Source organism: Rhineura floridana, chromosome 3, assembly GCF_030035675.1.
Source record: "Rhineura floridana isolate rRhiFlo1 chromosome 3, rRhiFlo1.hap2, whole genome shotgun sequence".
In the NCBI taxonomy this organism is placed as follows: Eukaryota; Metazoa; Chordata; class Lepidosauria; order Squamata; family Rhineuridae; genus Rhineura; species Rhineura floridana.
Genome location: NC_084482.1, coordinates 90493303 through 90509018, shown reverse-complemented (window position 1 = coordinate 90509018; position 15716 = coordinate 90493303). Strand labels below are relative to the sequence as shown.

Genomic DNA, 15716 nt, shown 5'->3' with positions numbered 1-15716 from the left:
TGGCCCTGCTTCCTGGAGCAAGCAGGTCAACAACCCAGTGGAAGAACAGCTGGGAGCATGCTAGTCACTGCTGCTGCTCCTGCAATGGGTCTTCTTTCTCACCTGTACAGAAGAGGGTGTGGGATGAATTCTGTACCTGCAGGTCAGCAACCTGTGGAGAGCAATCAGAGACACATAGAGAACATAGAGAACATCAAGTGATATGTACCCTTTCTTCCTTGGGCGTTTGCCGCAATACTCTCTCTGCAATGTAAACAGCAGATTTAAGGAGGTGATTGTCAAGAAATGGCTTTGGTCAAAAAGGTTAATTCCCGGTTAATTTCATTTGGGTCCCCATCACTTCTTTGAAGGAAAAAAAAGGAACGGGGGAAATCCCTAATTGGATCCTCCGCATCTTCTGGATTTTGATCTTCAGGCAGTGAGATGTCAGTGGCCATAGCCAGTCATGATGGATTTCAAGCTTTACCAAAGTTAATTTATTGTATGCACTCTTCCTTTATTTCTCTGCATATATATCTATAGCCAATATGGGTCAAATCTATCTGAAGCTTTACCAAAGTTAATTTATAGTACGCACCATTGCTTTATTTCTCTGCATATACATTTATAGCTAGTGTGGGCCAAAACTATCCTTAACTCTTTTTTAAAAAGTTATTGAGAGACTAGTCGTCCCATGAATGCAAAAGTAAATATTTGCAAGGGGATTATGGATAAATAGAGTGGGAAGGTCTCATGGACTTGAAGGTTCCTAGTGTGTCATGGTTATATTTTGTATGGTACAGAACAGAGATACTTCCTATATCATACAGCATACCCATATGTTATGAAGCAGAAGTGAGCTGACTTCTAGAACCCTAAGATCTACCAAGCAGAGCCAGTTGTAGAAGACACCTAATTAGAAATAAAGAGAAGGATGTCTCTGAGCATGTTCTGAGCCTTGAAATTTGTTTTCTGTACCAGAACTGAATTGAGTTCACAGTCCTTTTAACGTAAAAGTCTTATCAGCTTTCTTCATTTCAGCAACCTAATTTAGATTGGAAAAGTTGTTTGGTTATTGCCATTGTTAAAAACAAGGGAGCCAGAAACCTTTGCTGATCTACTCTAGATCACCCAAATCTATCTGTAGATCCTGCTCTACCTTCTGTCCATCCCTGTTATACAGTGTATTACAGCAAAAACTCCAGTTCTGTACTGTATAAAATATGACCACAACCCCACCTCAAGAGTGTTAGCCGGTCTTGTCAACTGAAATACAATACTTAATGACTCTGCAAAGGCCAACTACATGGCATGCCTTTCTGATGACATAAAAACCAAGAAGGTATTGATATAATTAAAAGTTAATACATTTCTAGCAAGTAAAAGGAAATCATGGCAATTAACTTGCCAACATTCATTTTAAAAGGGTTTTGTTGAAGCACAGAAGCTTAACATAATTCATTCAAAAACGCTGGGCATTGTCTACAGTGCACCCAGACAACCCCACTGACATTAGATAATTATTTTTTAAGTATTGATGCTTCAGGACATCAGCTGATTGCCAGGTTGGATTAGGTGGATACTCCGTCAGATAGAATTACAGCGCTAAATGCATATATAAGGGAAAGGGAAGTTGTAACATTCTTACATCCAGCTGAGTTTCTCAGTGTGGTTGATGAAAGCACAGGTGTCCAAATGGACCATTTTATCTTCTCAGATACCAGGATAGGCAGCCATAAGGATTCAGAAGTAGTGCCAGCTTCTTTCTCCTTCCCCCCTCCTATTTTGTGAGTTTTTAGTAAAAGACTGAGGAAAAACCTGGAAAAATTCAATAGAAGTGGTTCCTTAAAATTATTTGTTAACTGCTCTTCATCAAGAGATTCCAGGGCACTGTGGAGAAGTTTGAACAGAAACTAATTTACACATAACATATCAAAACAATATAAAACCTGTAAATAAACATAACAAAATATGAGACAACAGATTAAAATGCAAACAACTAAAGAACAAAGAAAACCATCTAACTAATTCTAAAAGAAATGCTCAAATTGGACAAATAAAAGGTCTTCACCTGGTGGCAAAGAGCTTGTAGTGTCTGCTGCAGGCAAGCCTCTTTGGGAAAGGAATTCCAAAGCTGGGGTGCCACATCTGAGAAGGTCCTCCCTTGTAGAAACATAATAGACCAGCCTATATGTTGAGATCTTTGCCACAACCTGCTGAAATCCATCTTGCAAAAGTCAGGGGGCAAGGCCTTTTTTCATCATGGCACTCAGTTTGTGAAACTAGCTCCCCTCTAACATATGCAAGGTCTGACTTTGATATATTTTTGATGCATACTATAGACCTTTTTATTCACACAGGCATTTGCTGATACTAATGCTGAGCTTTTAGTAGAACTGGCCAACTTCTTTTTTTGTGCCATATTTTAATGTGCTGACTTTTTGCTGTGACCTTCCCTGGAATGAATGAATGAGTGAATGAAACTGGAACTCAGGGTGGCTTACAAATAAAACTACAGATAGTTAAAAGCATACAAAAACATACAATTAAAATACAATTAAACTATATGCAACCTTAAAACCATGAAACAGACACTTAAAATACTAAAAAACAATTTAAAATAATACAAATAATGGCATAAAACAATAAAACAAACCTTGTAGAGCCCAATCCTAAACACCACTGGAATCACTGATGAAAGGTGATATAGAAATTTTTAAAACAAATAGCTAAACAAAACCAAAGAGGGAGCTAAAAGCAGGGCCTCTGCAGAAGATCTTAAGATATGAATATGGGAAGAGGCCCTCATTCAGGTATCAGGATCCTATGCCATATAGGACATTAAACTGTATGAGCCCTAAGATCTGGTATGAAGAATGCCAGAGGTTGTGTTGCATACTATGAAAAATGTGGAACCTGTCAGGTAAAATGATGCCTTGGTTCTCATTGGCACATGTCCCTTTCTGTGTGTTTCTGTGTCATTTCTTACTGTACGGACAAAAGTCAAATGAGGTGCTCTAGAAGCACAGCAGGATAAGGAGCTGCAGTGGGAGGCAGGAAGGCCGAGGTGAACTCCCATTGTGCCTTTTTTCTGACTACCACGAGCAGAAGCAGCTGAATCCTGATTACAAAATTCTTATCACCCAATGTGGGTGACAGTGAAAGGCAGAACTTTAGAAACTCCTGGTCATGAACAGTCTGGCTTATAAACAGAGGCAAATCCCATCTGGTGTCACTGAGCAGGAGAACGGGCAAATCATTCCATTTGTGTCTGTGACCCTACAGTGTTTTTCCCCCCAGCTCTTGTTGAGCTAGCCAGCAGAGGGTGGCAACGCTAATTAAGAAATCATGCTTCTAGAGCTGTGGAGAACTAATTGGTGATGTAAGAAAACAAATACAGCACAGAGTGTTTTGACTGGTTATCATAAGGGCAGGAAGCAAGAGAATCCTGCACTTTTCTGGAATACAGAAACAAAATCTGGCAAGAGAGGAAGAAGTATTTCATTTCTAAGATCTATTTTATTTTTAAAAAAAATCTATAAAAATAGATCTCCATTAATACAAAGAAGTAAAATAGCTTTCATTGTTACTTCAGTCTTGAAACTTTAGAGCAAGGGAAGCCAACCTAGTGTCCTCCAGATGTTACTGGACCACTACTCTCATCATCCTTAAACATTGGCCATGCTGGCTGGGGCTGTAGAGTCCAACAGCATCTAGACCTCGTTGACTATCTCTGCTGTAGAGGAAAAAGATCACATGTGGCGGACCCTGCTAGAGATCTGTAGATAGTCTTCGTTTAGTCAATGGGGGGATATGTTGATTGTTGTTAGGGGACATTGAGTCTTTTAGTTTTGTTTATGCCAAGATTCTAAACTACCTAACAGCCCTAGAAAAATGATGGGGAAGGGCATGAATGCCTATCTGTTGATTTCTATAATTTCAAAGGTGATTTGATAAGACCACTGTATATTTCTGCTCTCTTCCACCAGTGTTCTGTGTAATTCAAAGTTTCTGAAAGCAAACAAACCCATTCAGATAAAAGACAACACCATGTTTATTCTTTCCTAGCCCATGTGGCTGCTACCACACTTCATCTAAAAATTCCTAGCTGGAGTCCAAATATTGGGATATTACCAAATGTCTTGTGGAGACAAAGGGTTGATGTCCTTAGACTCTTCCTGTGAAACTATTTGGAGGTGGATGTGTTTTGTTTGGATGTGAGAGACCCAGGTTCACATCCTTGTCCCACACCTAAGTAGATGAAATGTAATGCAATGGGGCTGGTGTGGGGATTGGATTAGGGCAACAATTATAAGAGAAGGTAGATTTATCTAAACTGTCCCTGACCCTGGTTGCTGTTTGCTGAATATAGTTTTTCAAGCAGGGCAAATAACCATTTAAGGAAATGACTGAGATGTGGAAAATAGAACATGCAGAACTTTTTCCCCTTCCTCACCCAATGATGAAGCCCCAATTTCTTGGGCTGATTTTTAAAAATGTTTCTTAAAACACACACAACAACCTCAGTATTTGCCACTGTTCTTCCTGCCTAAAAAGATGAACAGTCCCACAGTTTCTATGAGAGAATTATGGGCAACTGAGGCCTAAAAACACTGGGGACAGAAAAGGAAAGGAGTTTTCTGGTATCACTGTTTGGATTTGTCCCTCTCCTATTCAACCAGTGTTGTGATATCATAAACCATTTTTCACATTTAGTTTGCAATCCCAAACACACTAGGGAGGTAAGCCCCAATGAACAAAGTGGGACTTCCCATAAATATGTATAAGGTTGCAGTGAATATCTCCCTGCTGCTAAGACAGCATCAAAGTAGGGGTAAAGTGTGACTTACATCAGTTGTGCTCAACATGTTTTCACCCAGAGGCCATATCAGCATTGTTCCTGGCACACCCTGAGCAATGTGTGTCAGCTGTTACTGGCATGTCAGCTGTAACAATCTATCCTAAGGCTCGAACTGACAGCAGGCCATGTGCCCATGTAGTATGCAGATGGAGGCAGGAGCCATGGTGCACATGATCTGAGCAATTTGACTATTTCTAACTCCTGGTATGGGTGGGAGAACAAAGGTCTGCATCTGTTGGTAGTGGGCTAGAATTTAGCCAGAACGTGTTTTTTTATTTCAGGGCACACATTGACACCCCTGCTTGTATACAGTCTAACATAAAATACATCCAGGCATTGAATTTGCAGTCTTTCCATATTTTTCTGTCCCTTGTAAACTAGCATTCATTCATTCATATAGTCATTCATTCACATCTACTGCAAAGAGAGAAGGGAGCTGAGGGAGGCCAAGGTAGAAATGTTTTATGAGTTTTGGTGGGCATAGTGGACAAGATTGGAAGCTTTGTCCCCTTGGTGTAGTTCAGCCTTCACCAACTTGGTGCCCTGCAGGTGCTTGGACTACCACTTCATGAGCCCCAGCCAGTATGGAGAACACATCTGGAGGACATCAGGTTATGTTCAAACCAGGTTATGAAAACATACTTCTTGTTATGGGGTAATTCTATGTACCATAAAACCACACTGTTGTTGTTATGGGGTATATTTGTATGTGCAATCAGAATTCAATGACCATATGATTAATTGGAGCGGGGGAGGATCTCTTCTCAATCATCCCAGAGTGCAGGACACGGAATAATGGGTTTAAGTTGCAGGAAGTCAGATTTTGGCTGAACATCAGGAAAAACCTTCTACTGTTAGAGTGGTATGACAGTGGAACCAATTCCCTAGGGAGGTGGTGGGCTCTCCAACACTGGAGGCCTTCAAGAGGCAGCTGGACCTGTCAGGCATGCTTTAATTTGGATTCCTGTGTTGATCAGGGTGTTGGACTCGATGGCCTTATAGGCCCCTTCCAACTCTGTGATTCTATGATTTATTAAAACATTTAAGATTACTAGTTGAAAGAGCATTTGTGATTTCTTAAACTCAACATACTGTTTAACAGAGTTAGATACAAATAGTTCGCTCCTAGAAGAAGGGTCAAGGTAAGTGAACAAAATATCTTAGAACATTTCTCATCCCTCATTTTAATGTCTTGTTAACACACTGGGGATAACGTTAGCATCACAGAGGCTCTATGATTTGAACTGATCAGAAGCTACAGCAAAGAGCCATGGAGGGTTTCTTTGGGTTAGTTCCACATTGCATATAGAGGGATGCAGTAGAGGTGAACCTTTACTATGTCTTTTCAGTTGAATTCATCTGCCTTCTGCTTCCTACCTACGGGCTGGAAATCTACAAATGGGTGAACTCAGCATATCTGACAGAGGGCAAAGGTTGTTTTTCACCACCTTTTCTCTGGAACCTACCAGAGATAAATTTAGAGCATCCTCTAATCTAATGTCTTTAATGGCTACGTAATCTTAAGAGCTTACACAGGAATTTAACCAGGTACTGGTTAGTCTACCTGACTAGTTCATTTAGGAATTCTATTTAGTCATTTTATAGGAGCACTCATGCACACCCACACCAACAGACACACAAGTCCTTGGTTGTCATGGGGAAGAAGACACCAAATAATCATTGTTTGGATAAGAAAGTAATAAATTGCAAAAACAACTGTCATTATACATCAAAATTGGCCTGGGCTTCAGTTCTGACCTCCAGAACTGTGTGGTAATCAGTCTCAACCAATGCTTAACTAGCAATGAATAGCAGAGAGAGAGATGGGGGGTGCTTCGACTTCCTAAGTATCGCCATGATAGACAACAACATATTTCCTACAAATGACCGTTGTACCTAGTCTGGCCCTTCCTCAGAAGAATCTGTTGCTTTTCATCATTTCATGTCTCACAAATATAATCTTGGACACTTGCACTCACCCATCCCATGTATTGAAATTCCCTAGCTAAAAGTGTTTTAATCCTCCCCACCTCTTCTGAGTGTTTCTGTCATCTTAGCTTACAAATAAGCATCAGCCCACAAGGTTGATCATGCACCAACTACCCTCTCTGGAACAGACAGCAATAATAAGAAACAGGAGAAGAAAGTGTAGAGACTCTGCTTCTTTAATTAGCTAGCATGGCAGATGCCTGACTGATCAGAAGTCCAAGAGCGTAAGGTATCTTGCAGCCTCAGACACTGATAGCCACTGAGTGAGATCATCTGCAATAATTCTTTCCCAGAGTGAAGGTTAAGGAGTCCTCCACCCATGTCCCAAAATAGATTTTCTGTTGAAAACCCAGCTAGTTACACGATTTCAGAATCGCACAGCCACTCCTTGCTATTATGAGATGAGAATTAGTGACCTCATTGGGTCATCCAGATACTTTGGAGTCCCCATAGGCAATCTGATGTGACTAAGAAATATGAAATCTTGGTAGTCGTGCAAATATCAGCCTTAATACACCCCTCCCCACTCAATAGACTGTGCTAGCAGGATATCCAAAGGAATGAAGGTGGCCTTATTCATGAGGCATGTTACCTTGTTTACACCTGCAGAAGCATAATTAGCATCAAGTAGAAATTGCATAGGAGGCATTGGTCCTTGCTCTTTTTATGCCTTTGAACAGGTGATGTGTTAACTTTATTGACAGGAGACAAAGGATGAGGACAGAGTTTCCAGGGATGCGAACTGCTGACACTACAATGTACTGACTTTTTTAAATTAAAAAATAGATATATATACAACCATGAGAGTGGCTGTATACTATAGCCAGCATAGATTTTTTGCATTCCACAATGTTAAATTGAAAATACCCCCATGCCATTCTGCTGCTTCTCATAAGCTCATTTCAAATCAAAACTTTACAATACTTATAGTCCTGAACTCAGAAACATTTGCTTAACAACCCTCTAAGTTTTCATGGCGATACACAAAACACTTAGAGAGAATGAAGAGTTCAAAGTGCAAAATGGGAGGAAAAAATCCAGACCCCTTTTGGCCTTTTTTCTGTCAAAGTTCTCATAATCTGTTGAAATTAATTAAAAATCAGCCATGATCACAGAGTACCTGTAATCCTATTACTGACCTTGCCCCATACTCTGATCTTCAGCTTCTGCAGTTTAAAAGTTAAAAAAATGCCTGGCTGATTTTTAATTAATTTAAGAAATTTAACATTGAAGTCTATTATAGCACCGGGCATGCTCAGTAAGTATCAACTGTCAGTGTTCTAAAAACTAGACTCACAGCTGTTTGTCTTGACTAATCGGGCTACACCCACGCCAGACATTTATTTCACTTTAGACAGGCCTGGCTTCCCTCAAAGAATCCTGGGAAGTGTTTGTGAAGGGTGCTGATAGCTGTTAGGAGACTCCTATTCCCCTGACAGAGCTCCATTGGCCAGAATGGTTGAACAGTCAGACCCTCTTCTGGGGATTGTAGCTCTGTGAATGGAATAGGGCATCTCCTAGCAACTCTCAGCCATGACTGTCTAATGTGAATTAAAGGTCTGGTGTGGCCAGGGACAGGTTTGGTTTAAATTTGGGTGGGAGATTACACATGCCTGCTGTAGAATAAAAAGGTGGGGGAAACCCTGAAAAAGAATGATACCATTCACAATGTTTTCATTTTGGAAAGGAAAGGGGCTTTCCCTTTGCCTAGTGCCCACCTGCCCAATCTCCTCCCCTCCCTCTTACCTCTTCTCCCTGCCCCTCCCCCAGGTCTGTTTCACCTATCCTAAGCATGATTGTACAGGAATAAATCCCACTGAACTAAAAAAGCATGCACATGATCAAACCTCCCCTTCCCTCCTCCTCCCTCTTGCCCCTCCCCTTCCTTCTTCCTCCTTCCCCCCAATCCCCTCCCCTTCTCTCCTCTCTCCTACCCCCCTCTCCCCATGGTTAGTTTCACCTATGCTAAGCATGATCGCATGGGAGTAAATCCCATTTCACTCAATAAGCATGCAAATGATCAGACCTGCCTTTCCCCTTCCCTTCTCCTCTCCCCTCCCCTCTTCTTCCTCCTTCCTTGCCTACTCCAGCCCTCCCTCCCTTTTCTCTTCCTCCCTCGTGGTCAGTTTCACCTATGATAAGCATGATTACAGAGGAGTAAATGCCATTGAACTCAATAAGCAAGCAAATGATCAATCCATTCTTGGCAAATTTGCACAGGATCCCATTTCTTACCTCCCGGATTAAAAAGCAGAGAAATTCACTAATAGGCAAAAAACCCCTTGCAGTTTCAGAACATGCCTATAGCCAACAGATATTTCCTTCAAACTTGAAAAAGCAGGGAAATTGGGTCACTATAGTGAATGTACCAGGGGAGCAGGAGACCTGACCACCTCTCTGAGATATTGTACTGCCTAACAAATTTGTCAAAATGCAAACACAATTCACAATCCAGTCCACTTCCTGTGTAAATGGAAACGAACTGCCTTCAAGTCGATCCCAACTTATGGCTACCTTATGAATAGGGTTTTCATGGTAAGCGGTATTCAGAGTAGCTTTGAAGAATGTGGTAACATGTGCCTCTGAGCATATGGTGAGTGGTGGCAACACCTGCAATCAGGGCTACATCTCCAAAGATGGAGAATTACATTTTTGTATGTTTGTTGGCATGGGAATCTGGCTTCTCCCCTCCCCTTTTGGCTAATTCTCTACCAGCAATGCTTGCTATGTAGACAACTTAAGAAAAGCACGAATTGGCAAAGATCTTATCAAAATTCAGAATGGCTCAACAAATTGCAATGGGAAAGGTGCTGAACTTGGATAGCTCACTATAAAATTACCACAAAGCTCACTAGGCAGAGCCAAGGGAGCCAGTCGGAACTACCTCATGGGCTATTATGGAAATAATAACATGAAACCCCTTTTTTTACCTGGGAAAGTGCTGTAGAAATAATTGATTGTGGCCAGAGTAAGTTAGTTGAATTTAATTAATCTCAGCAGGAATTAAGTTCAACTAATTCAAGGTCTGGCTCCAAACAAAATAAATGTAGATGTGAGATGCCACACTTGTGGGCTACAGTAAGTGAGAAATAATAAGGAATAATTCATGCCACTAAAAAAAAACTTTGCCAGCTAGCACATGATTTTGAGAAGAAAATGATGGATACGTGACCCCTGCCCAGCCCACAATGCAAGGCAGCCCTTACAGCTTGTCCTGCTGCAGCTCCTCCAACAAAGCCTCTAGTGCACATCACTGTGGAGCTCCCCTCCCAAAGAAAGATCAGTCACATGGGATTTCATTTACATTGTCAGAGTTTTCTGATGATCTTCCTATAGTTGTGATTCACGCTTACCTGGTAGTAAGCCCCACTGAACACATGGGACTTATTTCTGAGTAAGCATGCATAGGAATGGACTGTAAGGCTGCCATCCAAGGCACATTTACTTAGGAGTAAGTCCCCATTGAACAAAATCTCTCTCTCTCTCTCTCTCTCTCTCTCTCTCTGAACAACTCCCCCTTCAGAAAACTCCTCCCTGGGGCAAAGGAAAAGAAGCACTTGCTGGCAAACAACAGCATCTTCAGCATGCAGGGACCCATCCACTGCTCCATACTTACCTTCACAATTTTTTAAAAAGCAAGCCCTAATCACTTCCCCAAAGCTTGCTGCTGGCTGGCAGCCTGAGCTTGCAGTAATCATAAGAAAATAAGTACCTGGGCTTGGCTGTCCACCTTCTCTGTGTAAATTTCTATGTCTCAGGTCCTCATAACTCTGTCGTAACAACAACAGTAGCCCATCTTTCCCAAGGTAACCAGGAAATGTGCACGCTTTGCACTTGGGAATTGCGCAGCTTGATTGGCTGTAGAGTCAGAGGGACTCTGGGAGGGGGCTGCCTGTAAAAAAAAGTAACAGGACTGTGTCCTGAGGCATCCTGTTATGAACACACACCTGTATCTATTGGATGCCTGTGGTCCGTACATCTTCCTATTAGGTTCTTATACATCTGTAGTAGGGTTACCACCGCAGTATTTTATGCCTGGAAAAACATGATTCTTCCCTACATAGCACATTGATTGTGATTGCTCTGTGGAATACAATTACATGTGCTATAGCACCTATTGCTATAGATTTTCTTTTATGTGAATGGGGACAAGTGTTTTTATTGCGAATGAAGGAAAACAACACTATGAAGTAAGCTTTCAAAACGGTAAAAACATGGTATGCCAAAAGAACAGCATTCTGTTGTCATCCCAAAAGTAATACAAAAATCCTGTAACTGTCTTTCCCTGAGTTTTTCAATTAAACTCAACTCTCATAGGAATCATGTTATCAGTTTTTCCACTGCCACTGTTTGTCTCCCAGGGTTTCACAAGCCACTCTGGTGCTTTGAAGCTCCTGAAAATTGGCCCAGGCAGTTTTTGTACCTTCAAATAAAATTGTCCCTGAAATTTTGTCTCTGAATGGCATACAGTCTTTCAAATATCATGTTTGGGTCAGTCATTTCATATATAACCTGGATGATTCCTAATTTTTAATTATCACAGAATACAAAATATTAAAATTTCCAGCAAAACAGTGTGGTTAATCTGCAGAAATTCTATGTATCTCTACTCAAAATAAGTCTCTTTGATGGGATTTCCTCCCAGGTAAGTGTGTATAGGATTGCAGTTCTATACATTTTTTTTAAATTGGCAGGAACCAAATGTCAGCAGTATATCACTTTATGTTGTGCCTTTTTAAGATCCAGTCATAAAGAGATATCATGTATAATCATGTGAACATGATACTAAGTTTATATATTCAATTCCGTATTCAGATCTTCATTCCATTTGCATTTATAGTGATTCTTCTTATGACTTAAGAATGTGTTTCTAACTTTCCAGTTTCACTTTGAATTTGATATATGAATCTAAAAACTCAAAATGAAGTTGCTGGCCTAATAACCTATTCAGCTTTGAGTCTGAGTTAAAGACCTTGTGTAGGCACTTCCTCTGGTTGTAGATCTCATCTACTAAAGGTTGCTTCCATATTATCTATTTATTAAGCATTGGTCCTGATTTATTTGCAGAAAAGGTTTATTGATGTTGCATCAAGCAATTGTTACCCTAAACTTCCCAGTTCATTTCTGGTCATTTTCCTTACCTCAAAAAGTCATTACCCGCCCCCGGAAGCGGGTTTGTTTCCTTAAGAGCTCCAAATCCACTTAAACTGCACAACCTGAATTTGCTGATGTGCTGTTGATTCCCAGCTGCAAAATAGCAACAGTCTGGAAGTGCCTCAAAATAAATTTAGCTAGCAACCGTTGCCGTTCTTTCAAGCTTATACGTGATTCTTGATATTTGCTTCTAATCTGCTTAGAATAAGCACCTTATTTCCTGTAGCATAAGAACACAGCATAAGAAGATATAGCATATTTCATCCTGTAAACATATATTCACAGGCATACATGTTTTGTATTGCATTGTGTAATAAAAAGTACCTCCATGCATACTGAAGATGCTGAGCTGAAAGAAGCACAAGCTAGCTAAATAGAGAGGTGTTTTAAATAATTGGAGCTCTTTCTTATCCTGGGAGGAAATAAGTGGAGCAGAGGGACCTGCCTCATAATTAAAGGCCTTCAGTAATGTGCTCATGTAACAAGAACATTGCTAATTATCAGTTTGGTGTTTTGTCATTTCATTTTTTTTCTGGTGGCAAAGAGCAAGTGTACAAACGAGCCTTCAAATAGAAAGAAGATTTGGTGTGTTGTGAGAGGGAACTAAACAATTTTATGTTTTTTTCCTTCTCAAACGGTGATTTAAATTATTATTAAATTATTTGTATGAAACACATATCATCTACCAAAATATTTTGGAGGTGCTCCTAGATCATCCCTGTCACTTGGAAGTACAAGTGGCCTCGGGGCTAGGAGTGTCTGTAACCAGCTGGTGCACCAGCTACAATCTTTCCTGGTTAGGAATAACTGGGCCACTGTAATTTATGCACCGGTAATGTAGTGGCTTAACAATTGCAAGCCACTGTATGTGGGGCTACCCTTAGGTTTGGTTCAAAAGCTGCAGCTGCTGCAAAATACACATGCTAGGTCGCTCTGAGGGGGAACCTACTAGCATAATGTGACACCTTTGTTGAAGCAGTTACCAATATGCTATTGGGCCAAGTTTAAGGTTATGGTATTAACAGACACAGCCTTATACAGCTCAGGGCCTGGTTATCTGAGAGGCCTCCTCTCTCCCTACACGGCAGTTTGGTTGCTGTGTTCAGCTGGGGAATCTTTATTGGGGATGTGAAGTTCAGCAATAGGCTGGTGGGCTATAATAATAATAATAATAATAAACATCTGGTATCAAAAGAACTGAGAGATCAAGGATAATCAGCATAGTCTCTAAATAGAGACATACTACTTGTTCCAGTGTGTGTCTACTTTTTTCTGAAAATGGGGGCAAACAATGCTAGTCAAACACCACCCTTCTTTACTGTAAAACCTGGTGAGGTCAGCACGAGTGCATTTTTTAAATATTTCCTTCAGACAGATTTCGCAACTGATCGGTAGATCATAGAATCATAGAATAGTAGAGTTGGGGCCTACAAGGCCATCAAGTCCAACCCCCTGCTCAATGCAGGAATCCAAATCAAAGCATTCCCAACAGATGGCTGTCCAGCTGCCTCTTGAATGCCTCCAGTGTCGGAGAGCCCACTCCCTCTCTAGGTAATTGGTTCTGTTGTCATATGGCTCTAACAGTTAGGAAGTTTTTCCTGATGTACAGGCGAAATCTGGCTTCCTGCAACTTGAGCCCATTATTCCGTGTCTTGCACTCTGGAACGATCGAGAAGAGATCCCAGCCCTCCTCTATGTGACAACTTTTCATGTACTTGAAGAGTGCTGTCATATCTCCTCTCAGTCTTCTCTTCTCCAGGCTAAACATGCCCAGTTCTTTCAGTCTCTCCTCATAGGGCTTTGTTTCCAGTCCCCTGATCACCTTTGTTGCCCTCCTCTGAACCCGTGGCCAATGGAAATACTTTGCTGTAGGCAACTAGTGTGCTCAAAGCCTCAGTCCCCCCCCCCAGATAAAGGTGATCTTACAGGGTGGTGAAAGTGTTCTTCCTTCACTGTTGGGAACAGTATGTCTCTGAATACCAGTTGCTGGGAATCACAAAGGTGGGGAGAGCGCCTTTGCACTCAGATCCTGCTTTCAGGTTTCCCAGAGGCATCTAGTTGGCCAGTGTGAGAACATGATGTCGGACTACATGGGCCTTTGACCTGATCTAGCAGGGCTCTTCATATGTTCTGATATTTAAGTGCTAAACATAAGAAAAAGCAGCTGTCACAGCAGGACTATAATTATACAGTGCAATGTTATCATCCTGCTAAGTGATAACAGGAATTTTAACACACATGGGTTGCACATGAGTGATAATTTGGTCATCTGTATGTACCTTCTGTCTTTTTGTTTTTACAGATCTCTTCATTCTGAGATGCAGTGGAAGCATAAAACAAATTGACATCTTTTTTCTTCTCCAGAGCAATTGAACTGTTTAATACTTTTAAAAGTTATAATATTGTTACCCCACTTTGGTTTCCCTTTTCTTTACCATTTGTCATTTTGATGATCTTGGGAGCAGAAGCGGGCTATTCTTGGATACCTAGAAATCATAAGCCTGGCAGCATCTGTGATCTTCCCCCTTTGACCTCATTTCTATCTGAAATGCTTACCACATATCAAAGCAGCCAGTGTATGCTTTATGGAGTCTGTTTTCTGTAAAGGATACAAGTACCCTGTCTTCACATGTTCAGCTTGCATTCACACACCTTTGTGCCTACTGAAAAATATGGGCTTAAGTGCACCTGAGCACCTTTGTGTTGGATAGTGGACAAATCTCTCTGCATTATCATACATTAACATTTCTTTTTGTTTTCTTTTTTTAACCATTCTTAAGCTTTTCAAGACCAAGCATCAATTCTCACTAATGTGCTGGGGGTCATCACAAGTCCCCCCTGCCCAGTGGATGTTGGCATATAAAAGCAGTCTTGTGATGTGAATGCTTTGCTTTACCATATATACAGATCATTAACATCCTTAATGTTTGCTAAATTTATGGTTTCTAGGATAAGGATAATATCCAGGTTAGCTAAATTGTTAGCCTGAGACATGGTGAATCACAATCTGAATTTGTCAACACATTCACAAGACTGATTTAATACGAAAAATACATGGGGACTGCAGCATAGTGAAAATTATTGTATGAATATGCTTTGATTCTAACACTATAAAGGTGTTTTCCTTTTCAGTGCTGTACTGAATATGTGATTATTTGAAGCTGTAGTCTGAAGAAATTCTTGTGGGAGCCAATTTCAGGTCCCCAGCACTGAGAGGAAGTTTCATGTGAGAAGGATATTATTTGGGGAGGATGCTTACTGGGATGGTAAATGGCCGTGATTTCGTCTAGGAACATGAAGAGCTGATTAACAGCAGGAAACATTAGATGGATCAGGAGCATTTCAACATGCTTTATAGTCAAGTATGGTATTCTTCTATGGTGGCTTTTACAAAGTAAATGTGACCATGGTTCTAATGAACCATCTGCCTCTTCAACACTGGCTGAGTTTTTATTTGGGCTGATAAAGTCAGTAAGAGATCTAAGACTGGGATAGACTGAATTTCCTCTTTGTTTCTTAAAGGTGGACTTTTTGTCATGAAAAATATGAGGCAATGCTTGGAAAGCCCATGCAATGACTGTTATACAACTGAATTTCACAGAATGTGCATCAACCTCCAGAGCTGTCAATCTGGAATCTATCATCAGTATGAGCACCTCAGATGAAGGCTTAAATTGTTTTTTAAGAAAGAATTCTGCACATAAGGTGCATTTTATACCAAAGTGCTTGGCAG

The 15716-nt window shown here is 40.8% G+C and overlaps 1 protein-coding gene and 1 long non-coding RNA gene across 2 annotated transcripts in view; both read left to right on the top strand.

Moving 5' to 3' along the window:
- Positions 1–15716, top strand: part of NEURL1B (neuralized E3 ubiquitin protein ligase 1B) — a 327198-nt gene that overhangs the window by 164616 nt on the left and 146866 nt on the right. The window lies entirely within an intron of this gene.
- On the top strand, positions 5397–14396 carry LOC133380169 (uncharacterized). Its single transcript, XR_009761376.1, has 2 exons — positions 5397–5467; positions 14286–14396. It is a non-coding gene; the product is annotated as an uncharacterized LOC133380169 (long non-coding RNA).